Source organism: Coturnix japonica, chromosome 3 (assembly GCF_001577835.2).
Source record: "Coturnix japonica isolate 7356 chromosome 3, Coturnix japonica 2.1, whole genome shotgun sequence".
NCBI classification, from domain to species: Eukaryota; Metazoa; Chordata; class Aves; order Galliformes; family Phasianidae; genus Coturnix; species Coturnix japonica.
In genome coordinates, this window is record NC_029518.1 from 93,529,762 (window position 1) to 93,546,148 (window position 16,387).

General features: G+C 35.8%; 1 long non-coding RNA gene across 2 annotated transcripts in view; it reads right to left on the reverse strand.

Annotated features, from left to right (window-relative positions):
• Positions 1–1,908: 1,908 nt before the first annotated feature.
• The window catches only part of LOC107312239, a 46,266-nt gene continuing 31,787 nt past the window's right edge, over positions 1,909–16,387 (reverse strand). Inside the window, exons 3-5 of one of the 2 annotated variants that reach the window (XR_001554447.2) lie at positions 5,975–6,086; positions 2,840–3,043; positions 1,909–2,446 (exon numbers count right to left, since the gene is read on the reverse strand). This is a non-coding gene — a long non-coding RNA (uncharacterized LOC107312239). Of the gene's footprint in view, positions 2,447–2,839; positions 3,044–5,974; positions 6,087–10,721; positions 12,255–16,387 lie in introns of those variants that run through there. The other variant, XR_001554448.2, reaches the window with a different exon arrangement.

Here is a 16,387-nt window from a genome sequence, read left to right on the forward strand (position 1 = left end):
GCAGGGCCATTTCTGAGTCAAGCTGCACTTTTATGGACAGGAGCTGTAAAGGATTCAAGACACATGGAATGCTACCTCAACAGTTTGCAGCAACAGCCAGGAGTTTGGGAACAGGATGCTAGTCTATGCAGGGCTCTAGTCTGTGGAGGATGTTAGTGCAGGACTGCCTCCCTTCTCACCATAAGAGTTCTTAAGAGAACCAATAGCATGAAGATTATTGCAGGTCAAGTAGTAATGCTAGAATATATAAACTTGATTTTTATTCACAACTATTCCTCATGTTTCCTCTTTTTAGAGCTGAAGCTATGCATAAAATCATTTTAAAATGTGGTATAATTAAAATACAGACTTACATTCAGTCAGCCCTTTAGATACTGTGCATTCTCTGTGTTCTGGTTTAATTACTTTTCAAAATATGAATTAAATAATGGGTTTCAGATGATGATTTAAACTGATAATAAAGCACTGTAGTTCTGTTTTATTGTGGCCAGTTCTCCTGTACAACTTCTATTTTAAAGAGTAAGAAGACTGCTCAGATTTTATTGAAGGTTCCAGTCTACCCTTTCATAGAGACACAAGAAAATCTTCCTCCGTGCAGACTCCCATTTTCAAATCTGTCAGACTTGTCAAGATTGTCTGTTTCTGTGGCTCTGATCTTTTCTCTTCAAACAAGCCAACAGGAAAACATGGAATTAATAATCTTACTTTCATGAATAATTTTGTTGTAAATTTAGTACTGACAGTAAGTAAAAATATAGGTAGGTATGAAGATGGTATCACACATTGAATCTGAGAACTGACAGTTTAAACCTACAAAGGTACAAATCCTTCTAAACCTAACCATGAAAAACCCTCTGCATGATGGGCCTCTCCAGTGCTTTGCCTGTGTCCTTGTACCACCTAAGTACTATGTATTAACGAAGTTAATGTGACGTACACCTTATTTGCCACAAAATGGGCAGCGAAGAAAAACATTTGATTTATTTAGACTGCTAAAAAATGTAACGCAGCAAAGACTTTTAGTCCATATTTACTGAATGGACGTTAAAAATATCTGCAATAGTATTTTTATTTTGAGCCACTGTTGTCTTGCCTTCTCTTTAAAAATCCAGTAGAAAATAGACTAATTGAACAATACACTTTCTAAGGGCATCTAGGGCAAAACTGGGAATGGAAAAGATGCAAGATAGGGTACAAGATATAAATGCTTTATTTTTATGGTTTGTTAGACATCATTATTATTATTAATTATTTCAGTTTTTCTCTTTCTCTTCCTGGTCTCTCCTTCCCATTCTCCACCATTTAATAACTGAAAAACTGGAGGGAAAAACACAAAAACAAACTGATGGCACTGAGAAAATCACTTTCTTTCTTTCTTTCTTTCTTCTCTCTCTTTCTTTCTTTTCTTTATTTCTTCTTTCTTTCTTTTCTTTCTTTCTTTCTTTCTTTCTTTCTTTCTCTTCTTCTTTCTTTCTTATACACTCTCTTTTTTCTTTTATTCTTTCTTTCTTTCTTCTTTCTTCTCTTTCCTATCTTTCCTTCTTTTGTTTCTTTCTTTCCTTCTTTCCTTTCTTTCCTTCTTTCCTTCTTTCCTTCTTTCTTTAATTCTCTTTCTTTAATCTTTCTTTCTTTCTTTCTTCTTTCTTTCGTTCTTTCATTTCTTTCTTTTTTCTTTTCTTTCTTTCTTTTCTTTCTTTCTTTCTTTCGTCTCTTTCTTTTCTCTTTCTTTCTTTCTTTCTTTCTTTCTTTCTCTTTCTTTCTTTCTTTCTTTCTTTCTTTCTTTCTTTCTTTCTTTCTTTCTTTCTTTCTTTCTTTCTTTCTTTCTTTCTTTCTTTCCACTTTGATGAAAATAAAAAGGAAAAATGAAATGCGAAGAGTTTTCAACCTCAGAAGATGATAATTTCTCAACATAAATATCCATCCAACAATTCAGTAACTCCAGAGATAGATCCATCCATGTCTATATTATTACTGAATTTTACTCAGTTGTTAGCATGTTAGCATGCTAAAATTGCTGCCCAGTTCTACAGTTTCAGGAAGTTGGGGAGTAGAAGGAAAACAGGAGGGCAAAAGAGAGTAGAAAACACTTAAATATTCACCTTGAAAAAGGACATCATAATAAAAATTTCAAATTTTATTAGATCGGAGAAAGTGAAAAATTTGCCCGATTGCCTTTTAAAAATTGCAATGTTATTATTTCATCAAAAGATGAAAAATGATAAGCTTCTATATTAGCTGTACAGATATGTATTCACACTTGGCTATGTATTTAAACATTCACCTCACATTTCACCCATGGCTAAGGACAATGTACTTTAGAAACATCCATCTGCTATAAAAAATTACTTTGCTTGCTTTCAAAATCTGAAATGAGTAGCATGCTTTTTTTTCTGACTCCATTCCTAGTCTCTTCTTTACAGCACTCTTCGGCACAGTATGCGTTCACCTAAAGGAAATAGCTATTAGCTAAAATAAATATTTTAGAATTGCATTATCATAATGCATGCATAAAGCTACCAGAGGAATTGAGTTCTAGAGCAGCTTCCAAAATGGGAAGAAAAACTCCCTAAATTATCTACTTCTTTTTTTTAACAGAAGCTTGCTGTAATATTCCTGCTTTGTTCTGTGGCATAAATATATAAGACAAAATCCTCAATAAATAGAAAGGTTTTCTTTAGTTTTATGCTGAATTAAAATATTACTATTCATTTTAAAGCTTTTTGGAACAGAACAAACTTCAAACATATTTATTTCTTACCTCACAAATGTAAAGACATAGTTCTAAAATTTTAAAGTATTCTGACTGATAAAGCAAGTAATGTACACTGGTGATACATACCGACATATTTGTGAGCAACTGACTTCTCCCATGAGCATATCTCATTTGTATTGAACAAGATCTTCTTCTCTCTTTCTTTGATTATCTTTTGAGAGCAAGTGTTTGTTATATCTTTGCACAATATCTATAATAATGCAGCTTTGGTGTGCCAAGTGTTACCAAACTGCGAAAAAACCAAAAGATTATGCTCCTTGCTACAAATATCTGCGAAGAAAAACAAAACAAAACAAAACAAAAAAAAAAAAAAAAAAAAAAAAAAAAAAAAAAAAAAAAAAAAAAAAAAAAAAAAAAAAAAAAAAAAAAAAAAAACCAAACAAAAAAAACAAAATGAAACACAACATGTTTATATGATATATAGTGCAAGTTTTACATTTGTCCCTTAAAATCATGACCTGAGAGTAAAAACTACTACCATGTTTAGTGACTAGGGGAATTGGTTTGTGACAGTTTTTCTGTGATTCCAAACTGAAGATAAAGTAGCATAAATAATGTAGGCATGCACCATCCATTGATTTATACATTTTAAAAGCATGTTTTACTGAAAACAAACAAACAAACAAACAAAAATCAGAAAAAATAATCCACATGAACACACACACACACAAAAGAAAAATAACTTGTAAGATAGCAACAATTTTGAACAGGAAGTGTTTCTTTGAAAATTAAATGACGTTGATTTCATCAAGCACAAACTCATGTGAAATCTTCAGACAAATCTTGCTAAGGTTGGGAAAAATATACAGGTCTCAGAGATCTGATTCTGTGTTCCTGTATGGAATCCTGTATGTTACACTCAGAATCTGGAGAAGGGAAAAAGACTTATACAGAAGAAGTATAAACTTTTGTCAATTGTATAAAACAAGTTTTAATGGTCTACCCCAAGAACCAGTCTTAGAATCACAGAATTGCTCAGGTTGGAAAAGTCATTCAAGATCATCAAATCCAACTGCAAAAGTATTAATCCACATCTAATTATTATATAAAAAGAAAGCATATTTTTTATGCTGAAAAAGACCCAACAATAACACTGCTAATATTGCTGCACAAAAGCTTCTCAGTTTCTATCTCCTTGTCCTGGAGCTCACCTCTGCACTCCTTGCTGAATCCTTACCTCTATGGATAGGATGTGTTTGGTGTCATTTTTGTGTTCACCAATACCCTTGCACAATTTACTCTTCCTTCATCAGACTACAGCTCCATGTAGGAACTGAATTTACTATATATGGTAACTTTTATGTAAGATAGGTAGTGTTTTCCTTTTTGTTCTCTTTCTTACCCTTGTGACTAGTGTGGTCCACCTCCACGTCTACAGTTCTTTAACTGATGATTGGCGAGCTCTTATAGTAGTGAGATTCAGTGTACATCCCATCCCTGGAGATATTCAGGTTCAGGCTGAACGTGGCTCTGAGCAACCTGATGGAGCTTTTTGTCTGTTTATTTCATGGGAGCTGGATCAGATGAACTCTAAAGGTTCCTTCCAACGCAAACCTGTCTATGATAATATGATTCCTAAATCATGCCAAACCTTACTGCCACATATGGTCAGTACTCTTCTACATCGTGCGCTTACAACCACACTACTTCAGATCTCTGCTTTCCTCTCAAGACCACATTCTTCCGTGCTGTATTGTCAGAGTCAGAAATATATTCTGTGCAGAATAACTACTTGTTACTTGTAACTATAGCTGCGCAAAAATATGATTGTACCATACAAGAATGACCCAAGTAAAATATATTAGTGATAGCCACTTGGTCAAAAGTAGAATGCTGTTACAGTGATGCTAACACAAAATAGCCTGACAAGTCCTGAGACCTTGCAATTTCAGTAGAAGGCCTGTGGGCTGATAATAATAGAGGCAATATTGGCTTTCTGGGCTGTATGTTTTAAGACTGTTCAGCACACAGCCTGTTTACCTCCCTCTCTTAGTTCATTTTGCCTTTAACAAATGCCATGAAACAAGAAAGAACTTTTGTCTCTCCAAAAGAAACAATTTGTAAATCATGTAACTTGGTAAAGGTTAAACACAAAGTTTTGAGAATTGGGGTGTGATGCGTTTTAGCTGAGTGTTTTTCAAGTTAAACTGTATTTCTACACAAAATGAACTGAGAATTTCTTTGACACCATGTATCCTAAGACTGAACAATTAGCTATTCATTTCTAATCTATACTTTTCTTCTTATTTTAACACTGCCTTAAATTTGACATGAAAGATTTTAATGAAGGTGTGAAATAGTTGGCAGTTAAATGTAGCATATGCTATAGCACCTGTTAATTTCAACTGTTCATTTTAAGCTGTTAACTTTATTCTTGGCATTTAGTCCAATTCACACTGTGATTCTTAGTTTGAAAGAAAAAAAAAAATAAATCCAAGCTGCCTCTATATTCCCTTTTGCAGCAACTTTTACTTAATATTTTGCATTTCTTCTGTTTTGTTCACATTGTGCATTTATAAGGAGAGACTGTTAAAAATTAGGATTGTAACCTTATGCCACAAAAGATTAACTACAAGATGTGAAAACATTGAAGTTAATGATTCAAGATTTATCTTGAATTTTCCTAGGAAAGTTTGAATAAGCTCAAATCCTTGGAGAATCCCAGCAGTCTCCATCCATTTAAATTTGATTCAAAGATAGATTTCATTTTAATGCTTAGGTATTGCTAACACAGGTATATGTCTTTCTGCAGTACATTTATGTTTTTAACAATGGAAGTGATTGCATTAAAATAAAAAGCTTTATGTTAAGATGATAGTGATCATTGTGCGCAGTGTTATACCTGGTGGTAGCCAATAGCACTTGCATTGCTTGTTCTAAGAATTCTAGGACTGTTCCAATCAAAATCAGCAAATGTTTCAAATAAGGTAGTGATCCAGTAGTCAAAGCTGATTCATAAAATGCTTCAAGAGCATTTTACTGAGTAGCCTAAATATGTCTCTCTCTCTTCTGTGTATATCAGGTGCACTGTGAGTATAATGCTAAAAGATGTACCACTCTTAAAACACATTCTGTAGTTAATTTTAAGGCTGCAAGGTGGTTGTGAAGTGGGCTATTATACCCTAAATACCTAATCAAATCCTACTCTAGTTTGTTCTTGCTTCTGAGATTCCACAACTTCAACATCTGGAGATAACTGACCTGAAATTCCAGGTGTTGCTTTCCATTACTTTGACCACAGGGACATTAAGAAAGGAAGTTTTCAGCTGCTTGGTTAAAGGAATTGGTACATACCAGCTGTTGAGACTAAAACCTAGAATAACGACATGGGGATATGTTATAAAATCATAGTAAAATAGCATTTGAAAAGGCCTTACATTTAATCCCCTCACTCCTAGACAAGAGCAGCAACTGCAATTTTACTTTACACTGAAGATTTGGACATGATATGTAGCTGAAGAAAGTCACCCAGAAAATATTTGTATTCAGTGAACAAGAGTCATTGCTTTTTCAAGAAAAAAATAGGCTTTCTTGATGTATTCACTATCTCTACTAGTTGTCAATAAGTGGCATATTGCATCTCAGGAACATTTTCTCCTTTTGATTTAGTTGGCTATTTTTTGCTTTGTAGATGGTTAATTTATGTATGATTATGCACATATGTATCTGAAATTCTCAGTTCTAGAAATATTTGCTGCACTAGAATAACTTTGTGCATATCTAGCTATGGCCTTGCATTTTTCAAAGTTCATGGTAAGAAATTTCAAGTTGCAAAATCAACAATTACACTTTGGAAACAAAAGAAACCTCTAAATTTGAATATTTCATTTGAATCTGTGCTCCACACTCAGAGTTGTGCTCTTTGATAACTGTGGCAGTGGATACTGATTCATTTGGAAGATGAAACAGACACCAGTACAAGAACCCCAATGTGTAGATAAAATTCCACGAATGTCCCCAACTACTAAAGCAACCTTTGTTTTTGAATAACCACAATTCCAATCCAATGATAGCTTTCACAATTCATAGTTCTCACATTTCCTTTCTAATGAAATTTGTCGTCTAGGTTTGGCAGCTGTGATTGCCACGCAAATGTGAGCCACTAATTAGATTGATTGTCTATTTGATGCCTGCTGATTAGCTTATGAAAACCCTCTGTATTCCTGACTTTGTGATAAAATGTTCCTGACTTCATGATTACTGATAGAAAATCCGATTACTGTCTTAAACACAAGTAATGGCTCTGTCAACTTTCCAAGGATATAGATATTTTCCTGACAAGGATAATAGGGTAGGGTCTTACATTTAGCATTGACTATTACAAGTTTAAAGGCTTTTAATTAGAATGTTTATAAGTCTGTCTGATCTATAGAAAGCAAACATTTAGATATGGGTAACCATCAGGCATCTACTTTCTGACCTTGACCCTGGAGCAAGGCCAAGAGACTCAGGAAATATAACAGGCAAATTCTCTGATTTGCAATTACAGAGAAAGAACTGGTGCCATATCACTCAGCAATCAGATTAGTGGCAGAGAGCAGCATGATCCCTGAGTTTTTCAGACTGCAATTTTTCTGCTGTGTATTTAAAGAAATGATGATCTTAAAAGACCTCAGAATTATTGGTTTGGTCCTTTATACTCCACACATACTTACTTATGCATGACATTTACATCTTACACTAGTTTGTGAAACAGAATAGATGACTGATGGACATACATTTTGCTAGTGTGTCTTATCACAGAATTGCAGGGGTTGGAAGGGACATCTGGAAATCATTTAGTTCAAACCCCCTGTTGAATAGGAAGTTGGTAGGTACACACGTGGGCTTTGATTATCTCCGGAGAAGGTGACTCCACAACCTCTCTGGGCAGACTGTTACAATGTTCTGTGACTTTCAAAGTAAAGCAGGTTTTTTTTGGATTTTTTTTTTTTTTTTTTCATGTTCATATGGAACTTCCTGTGTTCCAGTTTGTACCCACTGCTCGTTGTTCTGTAACTGAACATCACTGAATAGAACCTGGCTCCATCCAATTGACTCCTGCGCTTCAGATATTTACAAACAGTGATGAGGTTGCCTCTCAGTGTTCTCTTCTCCAGTCCCAGCTCTGTCAGCCTTTCCTAATACAGGAGATACCCCAGGCCCTGATCACCTTTCTGGCCATCCACTTGTCTGTCTCTAGAACTTCCATTTCTTTTTTGAACTAGGGAGCCCAGAACTGGACACAGAACTTCCCTTTAGTAGAGATGGACTATCACCTCATTTGACCTGCTGGCCACATTTATTTTAAGGTACACTAGGTTACCATTGGCCTTCTTGGCCACAATGGCACACTACTGGCTCATGGCCAACCTTTTTTTAACCAGAACAACTGATAGGCAAACTAATAATAATAATCTAAAAGTTTAAAGTGCATAAAACTCACAGTTCCTCTTCAGGAAGTAAGGGAGCCAGTGACTTTGATTTTTTACAAGACTGATCTTGATATATTTGGCAGAAGTAGCAATAACTTCCAGACAGATCCTATCCCAGTCATTTTCTAGTCTATAGAGCAGGTATCCTAAAAGTATTGCACAAGGAGGGTGAAAAGAGTGAAGAGATGAGGATGCAGAGATACATAACTGTGCAAAATACTCCTGGCAATGAGTCAAACATTGATTCAACTCAAGTATTGTAAGTCATTTAAATTTTAGCATTTTCATTTCCCATCTCCTGTACATTAAGTTGGTGAAGCACCAAAAATGAAAGTTGTCATGCTATTTGCCATCAACTACCTGGAGGGCTTTGGTATATTGCTGAAAACCAATATTTTTAAAAAAGACAGTTCCATGGTGCTTATATGGTTCATAGTTTCAATGAGTTCTGAAGTACATTGAACAGCATATTTGGATGATATTAGTGACATTTTCTTTGACTTCATTGGTTTTATTTAAAACCCATCAACTAAAAGAAAATGAATAAAGAAGCAAGGCTATATTATGCTTTACAGTAATATATAAACAATTATATGCAAATTAATTAACATACAAAGGTCATGAAGATGAAGTTGTACAAGCTTTAGAATAAATCAAGTGCAATAATTTTGTTGATAGTAAAACACATTTCAAGTCCTTGCTTGCCTTTTAGCATTTATATATATGTTTGTTCTATTGAATGAGAAAAAAAAGTTATTTTGATTTTATTGCAACAGATTAGACAGTCAGTTACATTCAAACCCAAGGTACTTTAAAAAAGACTGATTGCATGCATTGATTGATGATTGGCTCCAGAATCATTTTCCTTTCCTAGATGAGAAAAGTGATGGTGTTGACCCTGCTCATTCAATCAAAATGTTAATGCAACGTAAAACATGGCTACCTGCAGATTAAACAAGCCAGGAGAGAATCTTAATTATGCACCACTTGTCTCTAATGTATGTTTATGAGTAAAATTGATTGTCATCCATTCCCATCCCCTCTGTCAGTGCTGAAACCCAAATAACATGTTTTTTTGTGTTCCAACATGATAGTTGGAACTGGTTTTAGTAGTTAGACATTTATTGGAACTGGAATCATCTCTATAATACACCATTTTCTGCAAAAAGTTTAGGTAGAATAACTGTATATGATTGGAACACCTTCTAAATACAACAAAAGAATGCAAGTTAGTCAGAAAATGTTCTGGTCTTTTTTTTTTTTTTTTTTTTTTTTTTTTTTTTTTTTTTTTGGTATCAGCTCATTCTTTGTCGTTTTCACTGCTGCTCCTCTTTAGAGACAAGTTAGTGCACATCCCGTCTTTACAGGAACAGAAGTTTTCAACTTTCTGAATGAAACATCTCTGAAGATGTTTTTAATCAAGACAGGAAGCAGAGTGAAGAAGTTGTTAGAAATGATTAGAAGTAAAATAAAAAAAGTCTTATGTACTAAATTTTAGCTGCTGGAAGATTTTTAGCTTCCTACCAGAGCTGAAGGATGCATTGGTTATTGCCAATAGTTGTATTTGATGTCATTATTTTCTGTACTTAGCCACAATTTGCATGCCTTTCCCTGTAGACAACTTTTTGGCTTTTATTTCTGGGCCTCACAGGAGACCATGAAATCCAATTACTGAACTGTCACAAAGAAATTCTCACTGCCCAAGCTGCAGATTTTCTTGAGGGAATTTCAGTACTGGGTGCTTTGACATTATCTTTTTTCATAACCAATACATGTATCTTTTAAAAGTCCAGTAAATACGTCTAAATAAATTATTTAATCATTCTAGCATTCTCCAGGGAAATAGAACAGCAAACTAACTCTTATGTGCCCGCGGGCCATCAGTAGACACACAAGGAGATACACACAGAGTCTTGCATGTGGCCAAGATGGTACATGTGATGTATACATACTCAGAGCTCGAGGATAGCATAAGTATGTGAGAGGAGAGATGGCAATAATTGTCAAGCCCATTATAGCATGGATAAGCAAGATAGACAGCTGGCTACAAGCTACAGCTCCTACAGTTTCTTCCAACCCAAAATTGAGAGACAGAAACCCAAAATTGAAACACAGAAATCCTTGGCATGACTATAACACATCATTGATCATCAGAAATAGCCCCACTTTGAAACTACAAGGAAATCCCATGTAGCATAAATCAGTTCAATTCTCCACACATATTTTAGATAAAGTTATTTCAGTTTAGCTTGAATTAAACACAAATCTACTCCACAAATACTGAACACACAGACATATAGATCTACAGGAGAAAAATGCCATATTCAGCAAAGTCTGCTGATGAGAGCTGATCATGATTTTTCCAGTGAAACAGGTTGCCAGAAGATAATTCATGTTTAACAACACTGAAATGGTTTACAGTAATGTACCAATTTTGTTTAAAATCTTGATGGGAAAATAATCAAAATGAAACATTTTGATAAGGGCAAAACATTTTATTTTGACATTTAGTTTGTATTATCAGTTAATGCACAGCAAGAGTAAAAAAAAATGAGACAATTTTTCAGACTTTTCCAGAATAGCAGATTTCTACCTTATAAAAATGTAATGCTACAGAGGAGTTGAAACAAAGTTTTTTGGAACATTGTGCCTTACAGGAAAACCTTAGATTTTGACTATTGTTCCCCCTTAGAAATGTAGACACATTTACTGTCTGAATTTTGTAGTCAAAGAAGTTCAGTTTGGAAGACAGTTCTAACATAATGTTCACCTTTTGATCTAGTAATGTTTTATTTCTGAATACTATGAACTGTTGAACAGTTCTTTAGAGTATACGATGAGGTTATATCAGACCTAAAGGGTGGAATTGGGTTTTTGATTAAGATCCTTAGATGTATAAGTTGTCCCAGACTGAGTTTTGCCCAAACATGTTGAATTAAAATAAAAATATCAAAAATGAGTCCTAAGACTATGAGACCAAAAAACTCTTCAAAATACATAATACTAAGATCACACATGCCAGTACTATCATGGCGAGGTGGTTAAACACCTCTGAAAGCTTGATCTTTTATTATTTCCTTGTTTGCACAGGGGAAAGCTTGAAAACATCTCTGCAGTGATTTCTGTATAAAGTTATAAATTTGCAAATTCCTCAAACTCTTACAAGATACAACAGCTTTTATTTCAAAAGCATTAAATTGTTATCTTCCCTTATTGCAAGATATGGGTCTGGAAAGTTGTTATCTTCTGTATGTGAGAAAAGAAAGGGAAGACAAGAGATAAACCTTTTTTCTATTTTTGTTTCTTTTTCTGAATTGTGAGTTAGAGGAACACCACTAGGTACACCATGCAACCACCGCATCAAGTATCAAGTAATTCTGTTGAGGGATATGGGCATAGCAGATGTAAGGCTCTGTTTCCTCAGAAGTGCAAGTATGCAATGAACATTCCTAGTGCCTAACTCAACTCAAATAGTCTCCCAGGGGATCATGGGAGGCTATTTCATGCAATATAAAACACTGCACGATTCAGTGCATGTTTTCATTTCAAATGGAAGAAAGACTTTCTCAGAAAATCATCCCCTTAAGTGCAGGTAGTGGCAAATAAGAGCATTTTGTTTTGCTTCTGTCAAGTTCTGTCTTCATGGTTTGTTTTGTGCCACCTAAATTTGTATCGTTTCTACTGCAGGCAGCAGAGCTAGGGTAGCACATCATGCAAGATTATATGGTATTGTTTATGATGTCCAGTCACACTTCATTGTGTGCAGCACACTTAGGAGGAGGAGATACTGTATGGAAAATTATGTACCTATATCACTGTGTATATACATGTTAATAAATACTGTTGTGGTATTCATCTGATGCATGTTGCTGAAAAAAACCAGCTGTTTGGAGAAACAATTTTTCCCTCTAATAAGAGAAAACTAAATAGAGTGGAAAATGAAACAAAACAGAAAAACAAACAAAATAAGAAGCAATTCATACTACTCTTCAGCTGAGGAGTTAGCCAAGACATAGGAGTGCAGTACATTCTTCACTTAAAACCACATGGAATGAGCATAAAATGTCCTGGAAAAAAAGAAAGGTAAACTGGTCAGTGATTCTCATGAACATTCAACTGTGGAGTGCCAGTTTGTGGTAGTTTTCTTACAGAGGTATCATTGAAATGGAAATCCACGTAGTCAAAGCCACCAAAAATAAATAATTTATCTGAGGCTTTGCTTTATTTATAGCTCATTTGATGTTCTTTCATTGTAACTAATTAATTTATATTTTAAAAAAGAAAACTATTATGCTGTTCTTGGTGAGTCATTCATTAAGAGCTAAGAGTGTGCTAAGACAGAATTCAAAGACTCTAAAGCTCTTTTGCACATTAATGGTCTCATAAAATAGTTCCAGTATACTTGGAGTTCTGAGATGGTAGTATGTTCTGACCGCTTTGCACAAGTACAGATTACTGTTACTTTAATAAGAAGGGATGTCTGAACCGTAATGAGTTGAACATGAAGAAAACTCTTTTTGTCATAGCCTCAGACAGGCACTGAACATTTAAGGTCTCAGATCAAATTATTGTTATCTGTCATTTTTATTAGAAACAAACAAGCAAACAAACAAAAACTTGCAGCAAATTGAATTAAAAATTTCCTCACATTTTACTTTTAACATTTCCTTTTTCCCTTCTTTTAAGCTTAGGGCATCCCTACTTGACATAGTTAAAGATTATATTCCCATCATTGCACAGCTTCTGTTCAATTACTGCTTCTAATTTCTTGCTATTGACACACTAACTTCTTCCACATGAGCTCCTTGATAGATCAGTCCAGGCTGACTGGCTAGGCTGGGTTCAGTTTTCTCTTGTGCTGACTTACTGCCAAGAAGACAACACACAGGCCTGATAGCTCCCAGCAGGACAGATGGGATCTTTCACCATTAATTGGGAAAGAATGCTAGATGACATCTGTATTAGCAGACCTCAGGCACTCCTAGTCAGTGAGTGCCCATGCTTATGTCCTTACTGCACCACAATGACATCAGTGCATCAGTCTTGTTCAACCCAAATTTTCATGCAGTCTGATTTCCACAAAAATGAAACCCACAAATGTGCTACTGATATGAATCCAGATTTACTCCAAAAGTCAAGATAAGACTAAGATCCTGAGGCTGCATCCCAGTGAACTCCAGGGATGAAAGAAATTCATTCACAAAGTATTCTCAGTGTGCAGTTGATATACAGAATATGTCTCCAGAATACCATAGGACAGAAAAATAGCAAAAAAAAAAAAAAAAAAAAAAAAAGGCAGAAAGGCAGCACTAGGGAAACCAGAATGAACCAATATAGTTAAAAGGATTCAGAAGTCACATCTGCAGTCTAATTTGTTTTCTCTTAGAAGGGGAAGAAAAGGAGAGTTTAGGGCAACTTGAGATCTTGCAGTTGAAATCTGATCCTATCTCCCAGTCTCCAGTTAGATAAAGCAAAGTAAGTAATCATAAACAGGGAGAAGAAAGAATTATAGAAATATAAGAAAGAAAGACAGTCTCTGGGGCTGATTTTAATTTGAGACTTTGCTGTGGGATAAGCAGACCATGCACATTGATGTCTGACTCTATCTGGGTTGGTAGGCTGTCTAAGTAGCTGCTTTTTCCTCATTTGATTACAGGTTAGTATTACTGGAAGCAGTGAACTTGATTCTAAGAAAGCAAATATTAATAAGGGGACAGATAAATAGCAATATGCAACTGTAGGGAAACTGTGCAAAAGGAATAGTTCTGTGATACAGATCATGTTCTGCGTCAGCACAGGCAGTGGGGCTGCTGAAGCATCTAGTTCCCTTCTGGCCTATTCCAGCCAGGATGCATCTCATGAACTGCCTGATGAGGTCAGAGCAGTGCTGTGGAAGATCCCAGAGATGTGGGAGATGAGCAAAGCAGCAATGATAATAAAAGTTGATTCTTCAACTTGAGTCACCCTGAGTAACTCACAAAAAATAGTCTTAAGCAGGATACCAGTCTCCCCTTATTAAATTCAAAATAATTTCAATAATTCCAACAGCAAACATTTCCTCCCAGTTATAAATCTTTCAGCTCATTATTGTGCCATCTCTGACATTACCAGGGGCTTGCGTGACCTCTGATGACAGTTTTCTCCCTCTGACTGACCAGTTTGTTTGGATTGCTTTTATAAATAGTCTTTCTCCACATACCCTATGGGCTAATCTAGACTTCCATGCCTTTAGGTAGCTCAAGGCTTTATCATGAGTGAAAAACGTTAGCTTGGAATGATATGTTCAGTCAGTCTCATGAGCAACACAGGATTTGTGATCAGTAGAGTCTGAATTACTGGTGGAGGACTTGCTATGACACAGAGGCTGTCTCCTGTGTGCAACACGTTCTGAGTCAGTGTTGTATTTGATCTCTCTGTGGCACTGCACTCAAAGAAGGTCTGCTTTCAATAGGAAAAATGAGTTTTTTGAGAAAACCCAAGTTTCAGTTCCAGGTAGATATATATTCAGGAAAGCTTTCTAGTCCTCAGTTTTTGTGTTGGTGGTAGGAAAAGAGGAAGAGAAGCATCATTTTAACAGAGTCTATAAAGGTCAGCTCCAATGCACAGCAGCTGCAGAAAGGAGAACTTTTTCTCTCCAGGAATAACAGGAAGGTTTTGCTGTTCGAACAGGGAAATTATTGTCCACTTCAGAGGTGGGAGTTCGAGCCTCCTTCAGACTTGAGTTTCAGACTGAGTAGCTTTTACAACTGCAAATGAGGGTATGATCATTTGGGCTAAGGATTTACGGGTGAATGAAATATCACTGTTCAACCTTCTCCCCTGAGCCACACCAGCTTTTACAGCTGCTGTGCTTGAAATACACTGTTAGCCATGCAGGGGGACTGCCTGGTGACTTACATGTCGGGGTCATGGCAGTATTAGGATCAAGTAGGTTGATACTAAAATCAAGAGCTAAGTATGGCAGAGAGGATCTCTGACCCAATAGGAGAAAGAAAGGAGCAAGAAGTAAAAACATTGTACGTTTGGAAAAGGGAAAGAAAATGAGAAGAATAGATTAAGTCAATACCTGACCTGTAAAGGGATACTGTATATCAGAGATACTAATATCGAAGCAGAATTACTTCATGGCAGGAGCCAGTAGAAGTTGATAATAGATACAAAGTAAAGCATGATGTTTTGTCAGGCCTAAACCAACTTCTTGTTATGAACTAACATGGTTTTTTGTTTTTGTGCATACATGTTTACAAGGGCTTTTTAAGGAAAGGCCTTTCTTTATCATCTGTAGAGTAAATGTGAGATGATTCATAGAATCATAGAATTACCCAGGTTGGAAAAGACCTTGAAGATCATCAAGTCCAACCGCAGCCTAACCATAGTACCCTAACTCTAACAACCCTCTGCTAAATCATATCCCTGATCACCACATCCAAATGGCTCTTAAACATATCCAGGGATGGCTGATGGTTGGGCCTGGAAAAAAGATGGGTTATTGCACCAAGAAATAGCATATTGCACTGAGTTTTCTCCAGAATTTACATCTATGAAAACAAACAGCTCTTTACATAGGGCTTGAATAGGAAACAAATGGTCTGTTTCAAGATTCAGTTTTGGCTGCATTTTTTCACTTGGCCCATTATGCAGTGAATTTACTTTTCAAGAAAAGGAAGTTTCCTATTTGGTAGTACAAGTGTATGAAAGGTTAACTTTGTTTTTCAGTCCTTGCCATCTTCCTGCAAAGAAGAAAGACAACTTGAAGCCACTTACCAAGGCACTTTCCCCTCTCTTGTGGCTGTAAGTTGAGAACTACCACTCATTGGAATTGAAGAACTCATTGGAATTCTAGACTGCTTTCTCCTTACTGTGTTACAGTTTTCTGCCTGACTTGAGTAAGCTACAAAAGTTGGACCAGAGGAGGTTCAGATTGGCTACTAAGAAAAATTTATTCCCGAGAGAGTGATGATGCACTGCAACAGGCTTCCCAGGGGGGTGGTAGTCTCCTTCCCTGAAGTTTTCAAGAAAACCATAGATGTGGCACTGACAGACATGGCTGATGGGCGAAGTGGTGATGGGTTGATGGTTGGACTACATGATCTTAGTGGTCTTTTCCAGCCTTAGTGATTTCACGATTCTATAAAGTCAGCTTCACTACATCAGTGGTCTCATAGCTTTGGAGTATTATTTAGCCAGGGAATACAGCTTG